The 20,377-nt window shown below is 45.3% G+C and overlaps 1 protein-coding gene across 1 annotated transcript in view; it reads right to left on the minus strand.

The window, feature by feature from the left end:
- Positions 1–19,415, minus strand: part of LOC138497708 (membrane-spanning 4-domains subfamily A member 15-like) — a 770,802-nt gene extending 751,387 nt beyond the window's left edge. The window contains exon 1 of the mRNA XM_069621333.1: positions 19,268–19,415. The gene's annotated coding sequence lies outside the window, so the exon portion shown is untranslated. The remainder of the gene's footprint in view (positions 1–19,267) is intronic.
- Positions 19,416–20,377: the final 962 nt, after the last annotated feature.

Below are 20,377 nucleotides of genomic sequence, written 5' to 3' on the forward strand. Positions count from 1 at the left end.
GCAGCAGAACGCTCATCGTGTCTTCTGCTTCTGATTCTGGGCCTAAAGGAACAAAGGCTTACCATCCTGGAATCCAGTCTTCAGCAGCACCTGTAAAGACAAAGAAAGAACAGGTTAGCACTACGGTCTTCAGTGGCAGCGCATCTCTTACCTGGTCCATCGGCTGTCACCAACGCCTCGCGCTGCATTCCGGCATCTGAAAGACAAAGGCTTACCTACTCTTCGCATGCTCCGGAGGTCTTCGCACTGCATTCCGGCATCTGAAAGACAAAATCTTACCAGCTCTTCGCACGCACCGGAGGCCTTCGGCACTGCATCCCGCATCTGAAAGACAAAAGAAGGTGCGTTTAAAGACATTGGGCAACTTTATTACTCACGTGCCATTACTCCTTCCCACGCCGAATCCAGTGGGTATTCCAGCACCCTTCAGCTTCTCTAAAGCTCCGAACTTGTACCTGCAAGATAAAAGGGACAGTTAGTGCGCATCGTGAAGCAGGCTACAAGCGCTTACTTACGTGCTTCCAGGCGCTTCTATTCCTCACGCGGGTTCGATCCTCAACTCTCATCAGCCCGCCATCCGCCATCGCCGGAACCCTGCAAAACAAGAGATATCATTACAAAAGACTTTTAAGACATTTGAAGTGCCCAGAACTTACCGTTCGTGCAGTTAACGACGGACAGCAGTCCTCTGAGGTCAAGAGGCCTGCACCCTTATCCAGTGAAGAAACTGGTTACGGCACCCTGCCCCTAGGCAGATGGAGAGCTCGGCATTCACTTACCTAAGGTGAGGGCGTTAACCTTTGGGGTTCTACAGGAGAAGAGAAAGGGAAGAGGAGAGAGGCACCCAATAACCCCAGTTCATTAATCTCATATTTTCTATCTGCAGACATCTTACTCTTCGAGTCAGACATACAGTGCACAGAGGTCCAGCCCAAAGAGCCAACCGTGTGTTACACATCACCTTTGAAGATACGGCATTCACCCAGTCAAGACCGGCGCCTCTGCGGGAATCAGGTGAGCGTTACAGAACGCAAAGCATACCGCAAAACTCCCACCCAGGCGCTATGGAAACCTCGGATACCGACCAGCTAGCCCAGTTACTTGGGGAACTAAGAGCAGAAGTGCATGCAGCCCGTCAGGAAACGAATGCTCTAAGAAGGGAACTGATTATTTCCAAGGAGCGAACAGACGATCTTGCTAGACAATTGCTACAGTCACAAGCCGGACAAACTCCGTTACCCGCATCAGGGGCAAATCTTCCTTCAACATCCTCTACGAACCCAGTGCAGATCAACCTACCTGGGAATGTACCTCTGGCTCCGCCCGAACGATTTTCTGGTGACCCAAAGAGGTTTGCAGTATTTATTAATCAGTGCCGGTTGCACTTCTTATGCCGGCCAGCATCCTTTCCAACTGATCAAGCTAAGGTAGCTTTCGTGCTTTCGTACCTTAGTGGCAATGCGGCAGACTGGTCGATCCCTCTAGTTAATCAAGATGATCCGGTTCTCCATGATTTTCAAGCTTTTCAGCTCAGTATGGAAAAACTGTTTGCAAGACATTCACAGGGGCAGGCCTTGGACAATGAGCTCCTTTCATTGCGACAGGGTAATCAAGACCTTTTGGCTTATATTGCGTCTTTCAACAGACTGATAGTGGAAACTCGATGGCCTGAGGACAAAAGGATTACGCTGTTTTATAGAGGTCTACGTGGAGAGCTCAAAGATGTGTTAGCCCAAGTAGTGAATCCCCCGCAAGACTGTTCGGACTATATTGACTTAGTCGTTCAAATTGACCACAGACTGCAGAACAGGAAGGCCGATCGTTCCAAGTTTGATGCTCGAGTATTTTCCAAACCACCAACTCCTACCAAAGGAGTAGACTCCAGGGAACCCATGCAAATAGGGGGCCTGAAAGGACCACTAACACAAAAGGAGCGTGAAAGGAGAAAACAGCTGCAATTATGCCTCTATTGCGGAAACTCGGGGCACTTTCTTCGAGACTGTCCGGTGAAACCAGCCAAGAAGGCAGTAGGAGCTGCAGTTACCAGGGTCACAAACTCTGAGCAGGGAAACGACCTTGCCCGACAAGAATAGAGGTCCTCTTGCCGAGCGTTAAAACCAGTTCCGTGACCTCGCATTTCGTGATACCTATGGTCCTCATTAGCCCTGAACATCCGGATCGATTACATGCGATTGAAGCTTACGTCGACAGCGGTGCCATCGGCAATTATGTGGATCATGAAATGGTTTTGAGGATGAATCTGACTCTTTGTCCAAAGGCTGTAAAGGACGTCATTACTACGGTGGATGGTACGGAGATAGCCTCCGGACCAGTAACGCATACCACCCAAGAAGTGACGCTAGTAAGTCAAGATGGACACCATGAGAAGATCGTGTTCGATGTGATCAAGGCCCCTCAGTTCCGGATTATTCTAGGAATTCCTTGGTTAGAGAAGCACAATCCTCAGATCGATTGGCGAGCAAGAACGGTTCAGTTTCCAGAATGTGTCTCTACTTGTCACCCTCGACCTGGTGTTGCACTGGCAGCAATTTCCTCGGAGGCTCCCCAGTTACCTCCTGAATACCTAGAATTCCAAGATGTTTTCCGGAAGGATCAGGCTAACTCTCTACCTCCTCATAGGTCTTATGACTGCCAGATAGACCTGATACCTGGATCTACTCCTCCTTGTAGTAGAATGTATGCCCTCACCGAGCCTGAGAATCTTCACCTCTGACAATACCTGGATCAATACCTAGCGAATGGGTTTATTCGTCCTTCCAAGCCCCCTGCTTCCTCAGCTTTGTTCTTCGTTACAAAAAAAGAAGGGGACCTTAGAACTTGTATAGATTATCGCGCCCTGAACCAGATCACCGTTAAGAATAGATATCCGTTACCTTTGATCCCTGAACTCCTGGACCAAGTCAGAAAAGCATGCATATATACAAAGCTGGATCTTAGAGGAGCCTACCACTTGGTACGAGTAAAAGAGGGCGATGAATGGAAGACGGCCTTCCGCACCAAGTATGGGCTATTTGAATATCAGGTCATGCCCTTCGGACTTTGCAATGCCCCGGCCGCCTTTCAATATTTTATGAACGATGTCCTCAGAGAGCTCATAGATGTGTGTGTTGTTGTTTACATTGACGACATCCTCGTTTATTCTTCATCGGAAACTGAACATCGGAAACACGTGAAAATGGTCCTCGAGAGATTACGTCAACACAAACTTTTCGCTAAGTTGGAAAAATGTGTTTTCAACGTGACTGAAGTTGAATTCTTGGGATTCATATTATCACCTAGCGGAGTGCGTATGGACTCAAAGAAGGTCGATGCAATTCTCAAATGGCCATCCTCCGTAAAAGGTGTTCAAAGCATGTTAGGCTTCACTAACTTTTACCGCAGGTTTATCCCCGAATTCTCTCGAATAGTCCAGCCCATCACCGCCTTGTTAAAGAAAAACAAACGTTTTGAATGGTCTACCGAGGCGGAACAAGCTTTCCAGAATTTGAAGACTAGATTTATCTCTGCACCGATGTTAAAACATCCTCGCCCAGAACTCCCCTACATCGTTGAAACTGATGCTTCGAGCCTTGCCATGGGGGCAGTTCTATCACAAAAGGACCCAGTAACCAATCAGTTGCATCCCGTGGCATTTTGGTCCCGCAAATTCTCGCCTCCTGAAATCAATTACACTATTAATGATAAGGAACTTCTAGCTATCAAGTCCGCCTTTAAGGCTTGGCGGCATTATCTTCTGGGGGCCCGACACACCGTTACTGTGATTACAGATCACCGAAACCTGCAATATTTGAAAACCGCAAAAGCTCAATCCTCTAGGCAACTCCGTTGGGCACTATTCTTTGCCGAGTTTGACTTCATAATTACCTATCGAACTGGTACAAAAAACGGTAAAGCTGAAGCCCTTTCTCGGATGGGAGTGGAAGAACATTTGATCAATCCTAAACCTGTACCTATCATTCCCGAACAAAGAATTCTAGGTGTAATCGCCACACAATCCATAGAGGAAGTTAAGGATAAAGCCAGGCTACTGGTAACTCCAGCAGACATACAGAATTGGCATCTGCAGGGAAAGGACTTTACGGTGAAGGACAACCTATTATATTTCCAAGAACGGTTATACCTGCCCAGCACAGATTTACAGAAAAAGGTAATCTCTTGTTATCACGATTCTTTAATGGAAGGACATCCCGGTATGACCAAGACCTCAGAAAAGATCAAGCGCTACTTCTGGTGGCCGTCTTGGAAAAAAGATATCAGAGACTTTATAATGTCCTGTGGAGTATGCGCCCAAAACAAGAGTCAAAAGGAAAAACCAGCCGGCCTCACTAAGCACTACAGGAGGCTATTTAAACCACACCCGATGGATGAATCTTGCTTTGCGTTATTCTGCATTCTCTGCAGCAGAACGCTCATCGTGTCTTCTGCTTCTGATTCTGGGCCTAAAGGAACAAAGGCTTACCATCCTGGAATCCAGTCTTCAGCAGCACCTGTAAAGACAAAGAAAGAACAGGTTAGCACTACGGTCTTCAGTGGCAGCGCATCTCTTACCTGGTCCATCGGCTGTCACCAACGCCTCGCGCTGCATTCCGGCATCTGAAAGACAAAGGCTTACCTACTCTTCGCATGCTCCGGAGGTCTTCGCACTGCATTCCGGCATTAAAGACATTGGGCAACTTTATTACTCACGTGCCATTACTCCTTCCCACGCCGAATCCAGTGGGTATTCCAGCACCCTTCAGCTTCTCTAAAGCCCCGAACTTGTACCTGCAAGATAAAAGGGACAGTTAGTGCGCATCGTGAAGCAGGCTACAAGCGCTTACTTACGTGCTTCCAGGCGCTTCTATTCCTCACGCGGGTTCGATCCTCAACTCTCATCAGCCCGCCATCCGCCATCGCCGGAACCCTGCAAAACAAGAGATATCATCACAAAAGACTTTTAAGACATTTGAAGTGCCCAGAACTTACCGTTCGTGCAGTTAACGACGGACAGCAGTCCTCTGAGGTGAAGAGGCCTGCACCCTTATCCAGTGAAGAAACTGGTTACGGCACCCTGCCCCGAGGCAGATGGAGAGCTCGGCGTTCACTTACCTAAGGTGAGGGCGTTAACCTTTGGGATTCTACAGGAGAAGAGAAAGGGAAGAGGAGAGAGGCACCCAATAACCCCAGTTCATTAATCCCATATTTTCTATCTGCAGACATCTTACTCTTCGAGTCAGACATACAGTGTACAGAGGTCCAGCCCAAAGAGCCAACCGTGTGTTACACATCACCTTTGAAGATACGGCATTCACCCAGTCAAGACCGGCGCCTCTGCGGGAATCAGGTGAGCGTTACAGACATCAGCTCAACTTCCACAGACGCAGCTCACATCTGTTGGGGTGGTCAGGAAAGTCCAAATGAGGTAGAGGGGTTCACGTTGGACACGCCATATTGGTGGCTGGGGGAATGACGATACTGACGTGATGTTGCAACTTCACGTATTTAGTATAGTTAATAAGAATGGGAGATATATTACTTTTAGTGTTTCTTTGTGTTTTAAACGGATAAATTTTAGATTGCGCACACTCAGCAAGGTAAATGTCAAAAACAAAATATAAATGCAATATAGGTATGGTTTGCCACAATGCACCTAGTAACTGGGCAACGAGGAGCTTCATGATTGCATGCGAGAAAGGAGATTTGTCATGAAGAAACCACTGTGAAGAGGACGCAGTAGTTTTAAACATACATGCACCGATATACATAGATGGGGTCTCAAGGGACATGTTTTGGACAGTTTGGAGCACATGATGGATATGTACAGATCTGTATGCCACATGCTCTTTCATACTTTGGGCAGGCCCAGCGGCCAGGGTTTGCGAGATGACTGGGAAAACTAGTTTAGCAAGGTTGAAGGCAGAGGAAAGGCAATATCAGATGGACCGTTACAGCCAGGCTGAGTTTTTATGACTTGACACTATTGCGGAAAGGAGATGCTATCTTTTAAGTATGTAATGTGAAATGTTTGTGTGGTTCAGGGAGACTCGAGTTAATTTGACTCTACAGCGTCATTTAGCCCCTCCCATTCATTTGTACAAGAAACTTGCTTTACGAACAAACATACACTCGCTTCTTAAGTGGTGGGCCTACTTTGGGTTAAGGCAATCAGAGGTCCACCCGCACATGTTTCTCCTCGCAAAATCTCCACACCCTGGATAACATTCAAGTCACTCTCTACAGAGGACATGGTGGAAACCATGACAACTCACAAAGCCACATCGTATACAGACAACATCCTCCCAGCCTCCACCCGCAAGACCCTCCTCGCAGAAGCTCCCCTTCCCCACCTCAAGATCATTGACAGCTCCCTAACGCAAGGCACCATGCCATTGACCCGAAAGACAGGACAAATCCTCCCTCTACTAAAGAAGCCCACTCTGGATCCCTACAACCTAGGTGACTATTGCCCCATCACCCATCTTGATGTCCTAAGTAAGATCATCAGGAAAACAGTAGCTGTGTAACTTCAGCAACACATTGAAACCAACAATATCCTCCAAACATACCAATCTAGAGTCAGACCCAGATGCAGCACGGAGATGGCAGCCATACAGGTGGTTGACGATGCCCTCAACATCCTTGATGACTGTCAGTCCTGCCATCTGATTCTACTCTACCTCTCTGCTGCTTTCGACACAGTAAGCCACCAGGCCCTCAGCGACACCCTACATCGGTGCATGGGATCAGCAAGCTTGTCCTACTCTGTTTCAAGTCCTACCTCACCAACCGCCAGCAATTTGTCCAAATGGACTCCTCTAGATCGCCAATGCAGGGCTCCATCCTGTGCGTGTACCGTACTACCGCTACTTTTGTATTCTGGGTTGCTCAGTTGGAAGAGCAGTTACAGCTCAAACGTTTATCCTGTTTTTGGAGTGACACGGCTTAAGATGGTGTCACTCCTCAGCATAAACATGATCAGGATGGCTGTTCACCAGCAATGCTGGCAGTATGTTCTAGTTTTGCCCATTACTGTTTTCAATGTAAGCTAATTATTTTACCTTAGCACTATTAAAAGACCTCTGAAATAGCGGAAGTTCAGTATTTCCAAAAGCATGTCTTGTTCTGCAATGACGAGCCGCTTGATGCAGCTGAATATTGTATAGGAATTGACAGTCTGAGCTTTCCAGTGAAGGAGAAGAAAATAACTCAGCCAAATGAAAATACTGTAATTGTAGACCAGGAATGCTGCATTGTCGTCCGCAGGGCTATTCAGTAACATTATGCGTATTAAAATAGGTGCATCCGCTCAGTTCCTAGTTATACCTGCAAAATTAAGTACAAACTAAGTGACCCTGGGTCCCTGCCCCTCTTACCCTACAAGCATGCCGTCCTCTGCCCCCCCCCCCCCCCAGCACCAAAACCTGGCTCCGCCACTGGTCCACATTTCTACCCCTCTCCCCTATTACCTTCCTTCTGCTCTATTGCCATGTGGCACAGAACCCCCCCAGGCATGGAGCTAAAAGCCATAAGTGTTAGGGGGAGTGTGGCAGGGGCAAAACAGGTCAAGGGGCGGTGCAATCAGGCGCCCCGAACAATCACCTCCATTGCAGAGGTGGATTTAGCACTTATATGACGGACAAAGAGCGAGCTGGCCCTGCCATGTCCTTGTGACACCTTCCAAATCACTTCACACCAGCCACAACAGACACGCCGTCATCCCTGCTTGGTGGCAATCAGGCACATTGGAATAACAAAGAGCAGCTTTAGCTCGCTCACAGGGCCTGGCTAAACATTTGTTAGAGCTTGTGGGGGCCCATTTCAATATGAATGGGCCCTCACTTGCTTACAGGTTTGGGGAGTGGGTGGACACCTTGTGTAGCACCCTTGAGCTCCTTAAATAAGAATGTTCTTTGGTCTCAAGGGGCATGCAGCCAGAGTGGAACTGAAACAGTAAACTGACACTAAAAAAGTTTGTAAATGCTGTCAGCAAGGTGCTAACGCAGATAAAACCAGAGCAAAAGAGATGATAACACTGCTGGCTGCTGGGTGCCATCAAAGCCAGTCTGTAACCTGCTGCAAAGCGCCCATTTAAAGTCTTCAGCTAAGGTGACAGCAGCAGGCAAAGGGCAGCCTGTAACATGCACACAAGGCAAAGTGCATATTCAATGCCATGGAAGTAAAACATATGTTGCTGTGTAGTAGCCAACATAGGGGCAGCGGATTGCCCCGTTCTACTTCGCCTGCCTGAGGCTCTTGAACACATACACAGAATAAAATCCCAACACTGTGGGGCCGTTAGGCACACACAGCACTGATATGTCTTAATCATTCAATATTACCACCATTGACAGCAAAACCTGGCGAGGAGGCCCAGCTGCCTCCAGCTAGAGTCAGAGCCCTAAACACTGAAAGCTGTAAAAGAAAAACAACTTTAAAAAATGAAGCTTTTTTCCCTAAAGTTCATCATTTTTCAACTTCGCCCACTCTAGGCTCCGCCTCCATGCCCCGCCCACCCTGGGCCCTTTTTCATTTTTGCCCATGGGGCCCTTTGCCTTAAATCTGCCAGTGCTCCATTGATAGCCTCCAGTCTTTCCCCTCCCCAATCAGGATGCAAGGCATCTTGCCACCAAATAGTGAAGTACAAGGTGTAAAGAGCAGGGGGACCAGGGAAGACAGAACAGATGGGACAAGTAGGGAAGTACTGTAGGTGTAAAAGAACACCAGCATAATAACAGTAGCAAGAGGCGGCCCTTTGATCAGGCCGCCTCATAGGAAGAAGTAATGTGCCCCCAGGGCAACCTTGCTCATAAATACGAGGGCCATTAGCATAAGGATTAGCCAGTTGGCCGAGCTCTCTTCGGAGCTCGATCCACAAACAAAAAGAAAATTCTTCACACCCAGACCCACCCTACAAAACAAACATGAGGAGACAATGGGAAAATATCCTGGGAAAAAAGACAATGGGACGTTCTTCGGAAGTCGTGGCCTCACGATTGGCAGCTTGGGGCAGGGAGGAGGCTGCCCTCAGCACAAAAACAGAAGGCGCCAGCCATAATGGCCACGGGCTCCCATCTACACAGACCTGCACCTTTGCACTGCAAGCAATAACGCTGGCGCATTTAGGGCATACCTCCTCCTGACCTCGAAGTACCCAAAAGCACGCATCCGAGTTTTGGAGTTTTTTTTAAATCCTTGTAAAGAAAAAGGGCATACGGCCAAAAAGTTATTTCCATAATTTTGTCTCATGGTGATGATTTTAGTTGTTTAATAGTTGTCTTATGCAACTACTCAGCCTATCACTGGTTGCCTATCCATTGCTCGATCATCCCTCCACCACCATTCTCCTTCCCTCGCTGCCCGTCTCGCAGTGCAAACACAAACAATGGACTCCTGTTGCCAGGCTGTCGAGTGTCCTTTGCTTGGCGGCCATGCAGAATGGTCCCTTACTGCGTTTTACTTTTTCTCAGTGCACACCCGTCTGCAGGCCCCTAAACCAGGCTTCCATGCTCATAAGAACCCACATAGTTCACAGCTACAGGCAATGATGCTTAAGCAACCCATGTCAGGATATTGTATAGTGCGCTCCTACTTACCCTGGTGTCTGGCTGTTGGTCAGATATGATCAATTAATTCAGTAATGCTTTGTATACCGCAGTACATATAGTTTGTGTGCCAACTACTCCATAAATTGCGTAGTGTGTTCACCTTTGCATGGAGAATAAATTGATCACGTGCATATTGATAAGTTTAACAGGGTGCACAATGTACACTAAACACTAGCCATTGGCTAGTGATGAATGACTCTTGGCAATAAGAAATAGTGTGCTGTGTATAAATAGAATTGAAGTGGCAAGTGACTTTTTTATGCCTGGCTAGTAGCTTGCAACTTGAATTTGTGTCCCTTGAGCTTAAGTTACACAATAGTTCCAAAGACATCTGAGTGTGTTAAGCACTTGATGCAAAGTTCAGGTTTCACATGTTAAATCACAAATACAAATCCCTCAAAGGCAGATTTAGGGGGTCATTCCGAGGTGGGCGGTAAGGGGTTACCGGCACCGGTAAGGATGTTGGTGCCGGTAACCCCTTACCGCCCTATTCCGAGGTTCCCTAGCGGGACCCGCTGAAAACGTCTGGTCAGACCAGACGTCCTTAGCGGGTCCCGTTAGGGGACCAGGGAGCAAATAACGGGCCCACTATTTGCGGGCCCGTTATTAGTGCCTTCCCCATTCCCATTGAGCCCTATGGGGGCTTGAATGGGAATGGGGAATGGTATTCGGCATGGGGACTTACCGGGTTCGCATAGGTCGGAATGTCCCGGTAAGTCCCCATTCCGCCTACCCGGACCCGGAACCCGAGTTTGGAAGCAGCCATGGTGCTAATAGCACCATGGCTGCCACCAAACCCGAATGACCCCCTTAGTCTCTAAGGGTGACACATTTGAACAAGTAAACTTTAATAGTAACACCTATACTGGAACAAAACAATGTATAGTCACTGGAAAGCGCTAGTTGTAAAAAACGAACATAGCATCAGTATGGTCCGGACGCAAGGCATAGTCCCACTAAGCAAAGGTTGTAAAAACTGGGCAGACACCTCAATGAAGAGCATAATGTGCTAGTCAGGAGAGATGATTACGTAACCACATTTGAAGCAGTGGTGACAATGAGACGAGGTGCCTATCCCAGCTCTGCTACTGGGTGATGCTGTGATCCATGGCAGATCATCTTGTTTTACTGTATGGTACTGTGATGTCTTATGTAAAAGGTGCACCTTCTCACATTCTGGCAGAATTGTTTAGCACGAATGCAAGGGTCTTATCAGAGGTGGCTGGTGATTTTGAAAGGTGGTGGGGCGTAAATGTATCAGGGCGAATTTGGAACCAAGCGAGCGAGTCCAACCCACATCAAGAGGGGTGCACGGTTTTACCCCTGTGAACATTTTGGAAAAATGTTCTTCCAAAATGTGCAATGTATTGTCCAAACCGACACAAATATGACCTAAAATGCACTTGGTTTTAAGTACTAACAGTGGTCCATTATTCTTACATGTGCAAGTGTGATGGTGTATAAAACACAAATAAACTAGTGGTGCAGCATCATGATTTATATTGCACTTCCATCTCTGAAACCCAAATAACCGAACACCATACACAGGAAAAAATAAGAATAGGTGGTGTGTGGGCGTGCGCAACCCTGTATGATATGAAGTGCAACACAACATGGATTTCTGGTCCATGGACCCTCCTCACCACGTCTTGTGGTTAATGCGCCTCGCATAGATCCAATATAAATGTGTGGCTGCACATGAGGTTCAGATCCAACAACCAAAGGTGTGTAATGGTATTAAATGGACGAGGAGAAATTAATTACATTGCCAAGAGAACTTTTGCCAGGAAATTAGGAATAGGATTAATTACACCTATAAAAATGAACAACTATCTTATGCCACAGCGTCTGATATTTCGAAGTTAAACAAGAGGCTTCAAGTTTTATAAAAGTCTCAGTCTACTCCAAGTTTGGTCTTCGAGACCCCTAACCACACCAGGTTTGCAAGATTGGCACTTAATATGCAAATAATTCACATGTGGCTAAACTGTACTGTATTCCCAATGCCATTGCAAGTGGCATTGGGAAGTGGCTGTTAGGCTGGACGGACGCTGCCTAGCTTTGCTCCTGCTTCCGATACTACTGAGAAAACGCCTCCGTTGCCGTCGGCGAGAGAAAGCCCTTCAGAGTGTTCTTTTCTCCGTAACACTCCAAGTACCACAACACAAGTAATGGACTAACTCATGGACTGCTTTCCTTTTTGTCGTTGTGTTTACCTTGTGCATTTGTGCATTCACCGCTGACTGCGGTGAGAGTCTTTCCAACTCGGTTCTGATGATAGCTCTTTCTCTTCTTTTCCTGCAGCGCGCACCTTGGCCACGCCCCCATAACCCTCTCCCTGCGACTGGCCTAGGATATTTACTGGTGTTCCCGCGCATTGCGCGCGCATTGCAAGTGGCATTGGGAAGTGGCTGTTAGGCTGTTTGGTTGTGTGGCTGTGCGGCATCCCTAAGGTATAACTCAGTGACTGTAAGGTAATAGCAATTTATTTTTATTTTTTTTGGGAAAGAGTCCAGGATTTGGTCTATCGTAATTTTTAGTTAGGAGCTCTATTTGACCACTCTGTGGATTAAATTACTAATTGACAGGATAGAGTGAAGTACTTCTAGCCTCTGCGCAAGTGTAAAAGATCTAAGATGGTGAAAAAATTACGTAACGGTAAAAGGTGTCTGAATAGATCCCTCGGGGCTGCATATGAGGGTAGCCCTTCAGAAGAAGAAGATATTGATGTTCAGGTGAATCAGGCAAAAAAAAAAGGTCGTAATATATGTAGCACGATTGCTTGCAGTGACTTAAATTCCCATGAGTGCTTTCCGGCAGCTTACAATTCAGCTAACCACACACATGTGGCCAGCATTATAAAGACCCTTGATTTAGAGAGGGACAGTTGCATGGAACTTTCTGATGGTATTATATATCCAAAAAATGTGATTACTAATGTACCTATTAATGACAACTCAATGTTGGGTGTTGTTGGAGACGAGGACTCCTGGCCGCCTTTAGATACCTCCCTAGTCGCTCCAGTGGTGCTGGCGGAATTACACAGTCGAACAAGACTGTCAAATGGGCCTTCTACGCCAGCCGCGAGTTCTCATCAATTTAGAGAACAAGTTCATTTTCATGCTGCCATTGAAGCAAATTTGAAACAGCTTAAAAAGGACATGAAAATAAATGACACATCTAATACTAACACCATGAGGAAGGTCAGCTCGCCTGCACATGAGTTACCCCAAATGTATAATGAATCAGGAAATTCACAATCCCCTGTTTTGGGCATAGGCAGAACCCAACTAAAAGAGAGAAATGAAAGTCCACGTTTACCAAACTCGTCTTTTCCTCTCTACCCACTTGAGGATACCTTAATTGACCTGAACAATCAAGAACTCCAAAATGTTCCTGTGTTAGCAAGAATTTTGAACTTGCTTGATAAAGGTCATAAGAATACACATGGAGCGCTGCATGCATTAAGCAACTCCAACGCAGAAATCATGAACACCCTAAGTAGAATCGAAGGATTCATGATGTCACAGGAAAAATGTAATAACTTCTGGGCTTCACAACTGGACATTGTGAGGCATTTGGAACACCCTTTAATTAGGCTTCCAATTTGTGATCAGGCTTCTCAAACTGAGGGGATTTATGTAGTAATAAGAGAGGCATCTGAGGCACAATCACAGCCTGTAACAAGCACAAGCCTATACCTGTCTCTGAATATCTCGAGATTGAAAAATTACAACATGATAGGATACTTACTGGTCCTTGAAAAAAAAACATTGTAGTAGCAGCGAACTTAGTACCCCCAGAGTTAATGGAAAAAGATGGTGGTAATCTCCCGATAGCAGCGAACATGGTCCTGGACAAACCAGATAGTCCTTCAGCAATCACGGATCTGATTGACCTAAACATGGCCAATCTTTCAGTGACAGAAATTCCCACAGTGAATGAGGAAGAGGAAACTGAGCCACCGCAATCTATGTTTTTTATGTCAAGAAAGGCAAAAAAACAATATGCGAAAACTCAAAAAAGAAAGGGACGAGTTAGTCTCCTCACTGCCCCTAGTTATTACAGAAAAAATAAATATTTAAAAAAAACTAATACAATAGCCACCCCCTTTTCCTCCAAAATGGGTGTTGCGCAAAGGCAATTGGATGATATGGGCATTGATATTATACAACTGAATAAGGAGAGTCAGGTGTTCTTGAAGGAGAGCAAACCGCTGGCTGAGACCAAGTTGCCTCCCTCAAATACCTCCTCTGAAAAGACATCCGAGAACTCTCCTATGCTAATACAAACACTATTACAGAGGTTTTTTGAGAAGATTGATAAAAAAATTACGTCTATGTCGGTACATGTGATAAATGACTCTCCTGAATGTGTGGGGAATGATGTGGAGTAACAAGCAGGAAACGAAATTGTCATCCAAAAAAGTTATGTAACAAGTGGGCATGAGCCCACCCTGATGCCAGTCTCTTCAAATGTGAAGGGGTCTTTAGATCCAGTCTTGTCCTATACAGATAATGTAGAGAAAGCGGGTAGGGTTGTCCAAGGGGAAGAAATACCATTAGAAATGAAACCTATAATAGGATGGAGGGCCAATTATAACTTGATCGATAAACCCAGTCTAAATTGAGCGGCGATAATGAAAATCTTCCACCAGATACCAGCTTTACATAATTTGGTCTCAAACGACATTGACTGGGTCAAATTACCATTCACATACAATCACTCAATGATTTGCAAACTACAATCTCCCATAATTGCATCTTTAATTTGGGCTCACTATAGAGACCTAGAGTTTTTGAGTTATAAGATATTTGACTTCAATGGAGGATGCGTCTGCCTTCATAGATTATCAAGATGTAGAGGAAAAATCAAATAAAAAAATGAGCCAAGGGATACTCAACTGTCTATGTTACATGAAAATGTAAGCTCACAGGCTGAAACTGTTGATCAAATAATAAAAAGCCTTGCATGGTTAGAGCCCCTAATGAATTCGATGATTAAAGAGAATCCTGTGGTTGATAACTCATAAAAAATGTATTTATTATAAAATCTTGGAACTGTTGTGGTTATAAGAACTTAATGACTTGTTCGAGGACAAATATATGTCTAAACAGGCCTGCAATTATTATTCTGCAGGAAACTATGGCCATTGCTGATATGCCCGTTGAAGGTTTTTCTTGCTTCTTTAGCCACGCACAAAAGGGACTCCTAGGGCGGCCAAGAGGGGGCCTTGCAATTCTAGTTTCATTGGTTTTTGATGTGGTTATAAAGCAATTGTATGTTTCTGAAGAAATCTTGGCCATTGTCATATTATCTAATAACACACAGAATACTCTGCTAGTAGTTTTATCTCTGTACTGGAACCGGATGAGGTCTACAATTGATGAAATATTAGATAAACTGAATGCTCTGTTAGAGGTGATTATGAATGAAATGCCTAACGCTGAAATTATTCTGGGTGGGGATTTTAACTCTTCTTTGTTGTACTGCCATGTTGAGTATGAACACCCAAATAATCATCTTGCTTTATCGTCTCATGAAAGAGGTCAATTGTGGGGTAACTTTTTCGATGACTGGAACATGCAAGTTATTCCGTTTGCAACAGATGGTCCTCAAACGACCTGGAAAAGAGGCCGCTATAAGTCTTCTATTGATTACATCGTTGTATCGACCTCTTTAGTCACGTCTCACGTGCATTGCACAATTGAAGAGTCATCTCTCAGTGATCACTTTTGCTTGAGCTGTATGTTAGCGTGTACTTTAGATGAACACAAATGGTATGGTCCGTTAAAATTGCCTGTAATTGACAGAAATACGTTATCCATAAGATGGAATTTAAACACGTGTCGCAAGTTGAACAGTCTTGTGAATCGTGACCTGCTAACAATTGATCCGAAAATGCTGTCAATGGCAGAATGTAGGTGGTTGGATTTATGGAATATGAAAATGATTTGTAAACACCTGAATGATATATCCTCCACTTACAAGCATGCTCGGGTTGTGGAAGGAGGTGGTATATTTGACTTGGCGATTGCAAACAGAAAAACACAAAAAAATCAAGAAATAAGGGTCTTGAAAAAGGCATATAATCTCTCGTCTGCTCAAGTAAACGACAGAAAAAGGAAATTATGGCAAAATACAGAAATGATATCAGATCCTTAAAATTCAATATACATCTGCAAAAGAATCAACAACTGATTAACATGATGCTTGGTCGATAAACCAGAGAGATTTGGGGAATATTAAGAGACCCATTGAATAGAAGCCAGGTTCAGAAATCCTCTACAGTAAGTGAGGAAGATTGTGTTGTATTCTTCTCTTCCGGAACAAATATGAGATGCCTGAAAAATATAAGTCGATTAAATATGAGGTATGCTTAGCAAATTTACCTAGCAGTTGTCCATGAGAGGTGGAGGCAATTGAGATGGTAATAACGAATCTTAAGCAGTCAAAAGCAGCTGGCCCAGACGGAATTCCACTGTGTGTTTTGAAAGATGATCCAAAATTCTGGGCCTCTTATTTACATCGCTGCTTTGAGCTTATATTTAAAACAAAAAAATTGCCCCCCTCCTGGACATCTGCCTTAGTTATCCCCTTACACAAAAAAGGAGACACAGCTGATCCTGCCAACTTTAGACCTATCGCTCTGATCGATATCTCGGCAAAGAAATTCCGCCATAAGCAGCAACCTCTTCTCTTATATCCTACACAAGTACCCAGCAAATGGGTGAGAATTTCTTTTATGCGATTTAGATTTAACCTTGTATTGACTAAAGATTGTAACATTGAACAAATAGACATGAATTGCAGATTATGCATGACAGGTGCTCAGGAAACCCTGAAACATCTTGTATTATACTGTACAGTCTTGGAATCAGAGAGAGTGAAACATCTTTGCAAATATATATTTTCAGCTACTGGCGTTGCCTATGAATCCTTGTGGGTTCAATGTATGTGGGGATTTAGGGTGCCGGTTGTACTTGCATTGGTAAGTCTGCTTCAAATTATAGAAAAAAGATTAGGCATGGTAAATGCTGACTGAAAAAGAAGAAATGAAACTATGGTTGTAATGAAATATTGTTATAGCCTCTAGTTTGAAAAGGGAATAAAATGTTCCTGTTCATCCCTATCATAATTTTGAATATCAAATGCGTGATAACAATTTATTTGGAAACCTAAACTTGAATTGTGAAAATCGAACTTTTTTACATTGGACATGTATGTCTGATTCTTTTATTGAATTTTTATCACATATGTGTTGTTTTAGTGTTGTATTGGTTGAAAAAGTTGTTTTGTAAAGCTTGAAGTGTTTTGATTAACTGAATTGTTTAAATTATATGTTGTAAAGATGTTTCATCAAACACAACAATAAAATAAAATTAAAAAAAACTGTATTCCAATGTATTTTATCCCTGAAAATATGCAATGGATTTCAATATTGGGAAGCGGACTTCGATAACCACTCATCTATGTTTTATATATGTATCACATAAAAGTTTCCATCAAAGCACATGACATTGGGCCTCATTACGAGTCCGGCGGTAGCCATGCCGGAAAAACCGGCAGGCTTCCGCCGGACCCGAGATACCATTCCGCCTCCGTGATTGCCGGAATCACCGGGGCATTACAACCCCGGTGATCCGGAAATTCCGTAAATCCCCATTCAGGACTCCATGGGGATGGGGACAATGGAAACACTGGTTCCTTCTATGACGGAGCCGGTGTTTCCATTTCCGCCTGCAGGAGGGTGGCATTACTCCCGCCAGGTGAGACCTGCGGGAGTGACACCTCCCGCCTACAGAACTCTGAATCAGCTGGTCCAGAAACAACAGTGGCGGCAGATTTACCGCCACCGTTGTTTCAGGACCGGCAGACTCATAATGAGGTCCAATGTCACTTAGCTATGAATTGAGTCAAAGCATTTGTTCACAAGGCCAATTACGCTGCAAATATGATGCACAACTGCAGCACAGTGGTGCATATTTTCTATAACATAGGTCAGTTGTGCTCCTTGTGAATTAGTAAGCGGAGCAAACAGGTGCTGCTGGTCTACTCCATGTTTCATAAGGAATTTTGCACTGGGGCTGAAATGAAGCAAAAGGCTGTCGGCACTTGTGATTGTGCATCCTCCACCCTATTCTTTCTCCCCATTTGGAGTATTCATTTGCTCTCTGTTCTTCATAAAGCTAATAACAAAATGAGATAAAAATCCATTTCTGCATTGACATTCCTTAGTAGAAAACTAATGTGGCCCTAGCTAAGTCTGGACTCTGGAGCCACAACGTTTCCCGATTGCACAACAGACAAACATAGGCAAAACTTGCTATAGTGCCAAAATACTTAATGTAGGCTGAAAAGCGACTGCGCCAAATCCCTACTAAAAAAGAAGCAAACTGGACCAAATGTTGATATCCTGCTATACACGTTTTCTTTTGCACTGGTGCAAACTTGAGGTAATAGGCCCCAAAATGTCTGAGGGTGGGCCTGCTATTGCAAGTAAAATGAAACCTGCTCTTCCACTGTGGAATGTATATGGTTCGCCGCATATGGAAAGTAGCAGTAAAGGGGGCCGTCCTCGTGCATTTCAACGATGTGCTAGGGCCCTGTAGCCCTCTCCCAATTCTTGCAATAAGAATGACGTTCGTGCGCCCTACACAAGGTCGGCCCTAGACACGTGCGCTGCCCTGGACCATCCAGCAAAAGGGCCCATGTCTATCCTGAATGACGGCCGAAATAGCGGGGAGCCCGCCGTTCACCAGAGTTCATCACGCTGTGTTTTGGGAGAAGAAGCGAGGATCCATTTAATTAAAGCATGAGCATCGTATGACATTTCACTCTAGCTTGCTTGGGGAGAGAAAAATATTAAAGACTGTTTGATTAAAGAATATTCTAACATTAAACTTTTTTTGCCCATTTTTACACGAACACATTTAGAATTAGAAAACAAACAAACACTACACAGGAAGCGTTTATCTCCCAAAGGCTTTCTAGTCAAACAATTTTAAAAAAAAGAAAACATGGCATGGGCAGTTAGTGATCGATGCCAGTCATGCAACAAACTTACTTGGACCTTATCCTTTCAACATCATCACTCAAAAATACGCAGCACGCCAAAATAAAACACGTTTTGTGTCTCTTCCACATGCTATCTACCACGATTTAAATTGCGAGCAGACACAGTGGATGTGTCATCTGAGCAGGTGAAGGCCTGGCTCATTTGAAATACATTCACAATCTAGTATTTCTCCAAAGGTTGCAGGCAGCCGGGAACAGGTGATTACAGCACTGCGTGGACCGTACGTGGTGTGGCCTACATACGCAGAGAAGCTCAATGGAGAGAAGTTTCCGTATTAGTTCACTACACGGTGAACGAATTAATGTAATCAAATTCATGGAGCTGCTCAAACGCCCACCCACCTTTCCCCCATCTAATTGCCCGGACCTTGTCTAAGGGGCGACCGGGTGGACCAAAGGCCGTCCAAATAGAAAACTGGGCAAGCAGGCAGCTGAATATAGAGTGGCAGGGCCACTAACTGGGGCTTCCTCCGGGAAGGTAATGGGGGGAGGCCATACCGCGGCTGGCATTTCTGGTGGTCCAGGTGGACCAGAACCACCAGTAGCCCAGCCTTAAATTCGTTCTGCAAGCTGGTGGAGCTTACCTTTCAGACTTTAGTTGACAGCAGCGACTTCTCTCCTAGGTCCCCGCAACTGTTAAAGCAAGGCCACATGGGCCTGCTCTGCTTTTCTCTTCAGCGTGGAAGGAAGCTAGGCCGACCACGCCCTGGCTGAAGGCTCTGCAACTGCAACTGAACTCATAAACAAGTGAGAAGAAAGTGGAAGCGCAAGTGCGCCTATCACAACACCCACCCACACTCATCATAACAGATTGTCATTGGCTGCCAACAAACCCAAATAACTGTGTTAGTGTAGAGACATCCTCCCTCTAAGCTGTTTGGGCAGAAATGATACTGGCAGGGCCACAGCTCTAGCACCCGGCCAGCCTCCTACAGTGATGCCCATGTCATGGATTACATAAACTATGCAGAGCCGACGAGCTCTGTGCAGTAATAATGTGGAAAACTGCAAAATGGGACGCTCGTTTTTAAGTTTGTGTGTGATCAGATCAGGCCGAGCCTCAATGGACATGATTGTTTATTTATTTAGTATCATATTGCTGCTGCAAAAGGATAAATCAGAAAGTTAACATAAACTGTTGTGGGCCCGATTCATGGAATCTGGTGCAGAAATGGCGCAAGGGCCATCCAGCGAGAAGAAGAAAATATTGCGCGCCACACGTATTCATGGATTTCATGACACATTATTAGCCGTAGCGCAAGTAACAACAAGCTGCGCGAGGAACGCCCATAACACGCCCCCACGCACACCAAAAGCAAGTCAAAGGACTAACACGGAGCAAGCCTCAGCGAAACCCCTGGCCCAGCATCCAATACCCCAGCAAAATCGCATGCCTCACCTAGAAATCCCATGCCGCACCCCAGAGAAAACGCGTGTCCTTGCAAGCCCAGGCCGTACCCTAACTAAATTGCTTGCCTTACCGCGCAATCCCAGGCCGCACCCCAGAGAAAATGCATGCCTTCGCAAGCCCAGGCCGCATCCCAGCAAAATCGCGCGCCACATCTCGGAATCCCAGGCTGCACCCCAGAGAAAACGCATGCCCTCCCTTTGCAAGCCCAGGCCGTTCCCCAGCGAAATTGCACGCCTCACTTCGCAATCCCAGCCTGCATCCCAGAGAAAATGCATGCCCTCCT

The sequence above is a fragment of the Ambystoma mexicanum genome, chromosome 5q, assembly GCF_040938575.1.
Source record: "Ambystoma mexicanum isolate Mex_15411 chromosome 5q, UKY_AmexF1_1, whole genome shotgun sequence".
Classification (NCBI taxonomy): domain Eukaryota; kingdom Metazoa; phylum Chordata; class Amphibia; order Caudata; family Ambystomatidae; genus Ambystoma; species Ambystoma mexicanum.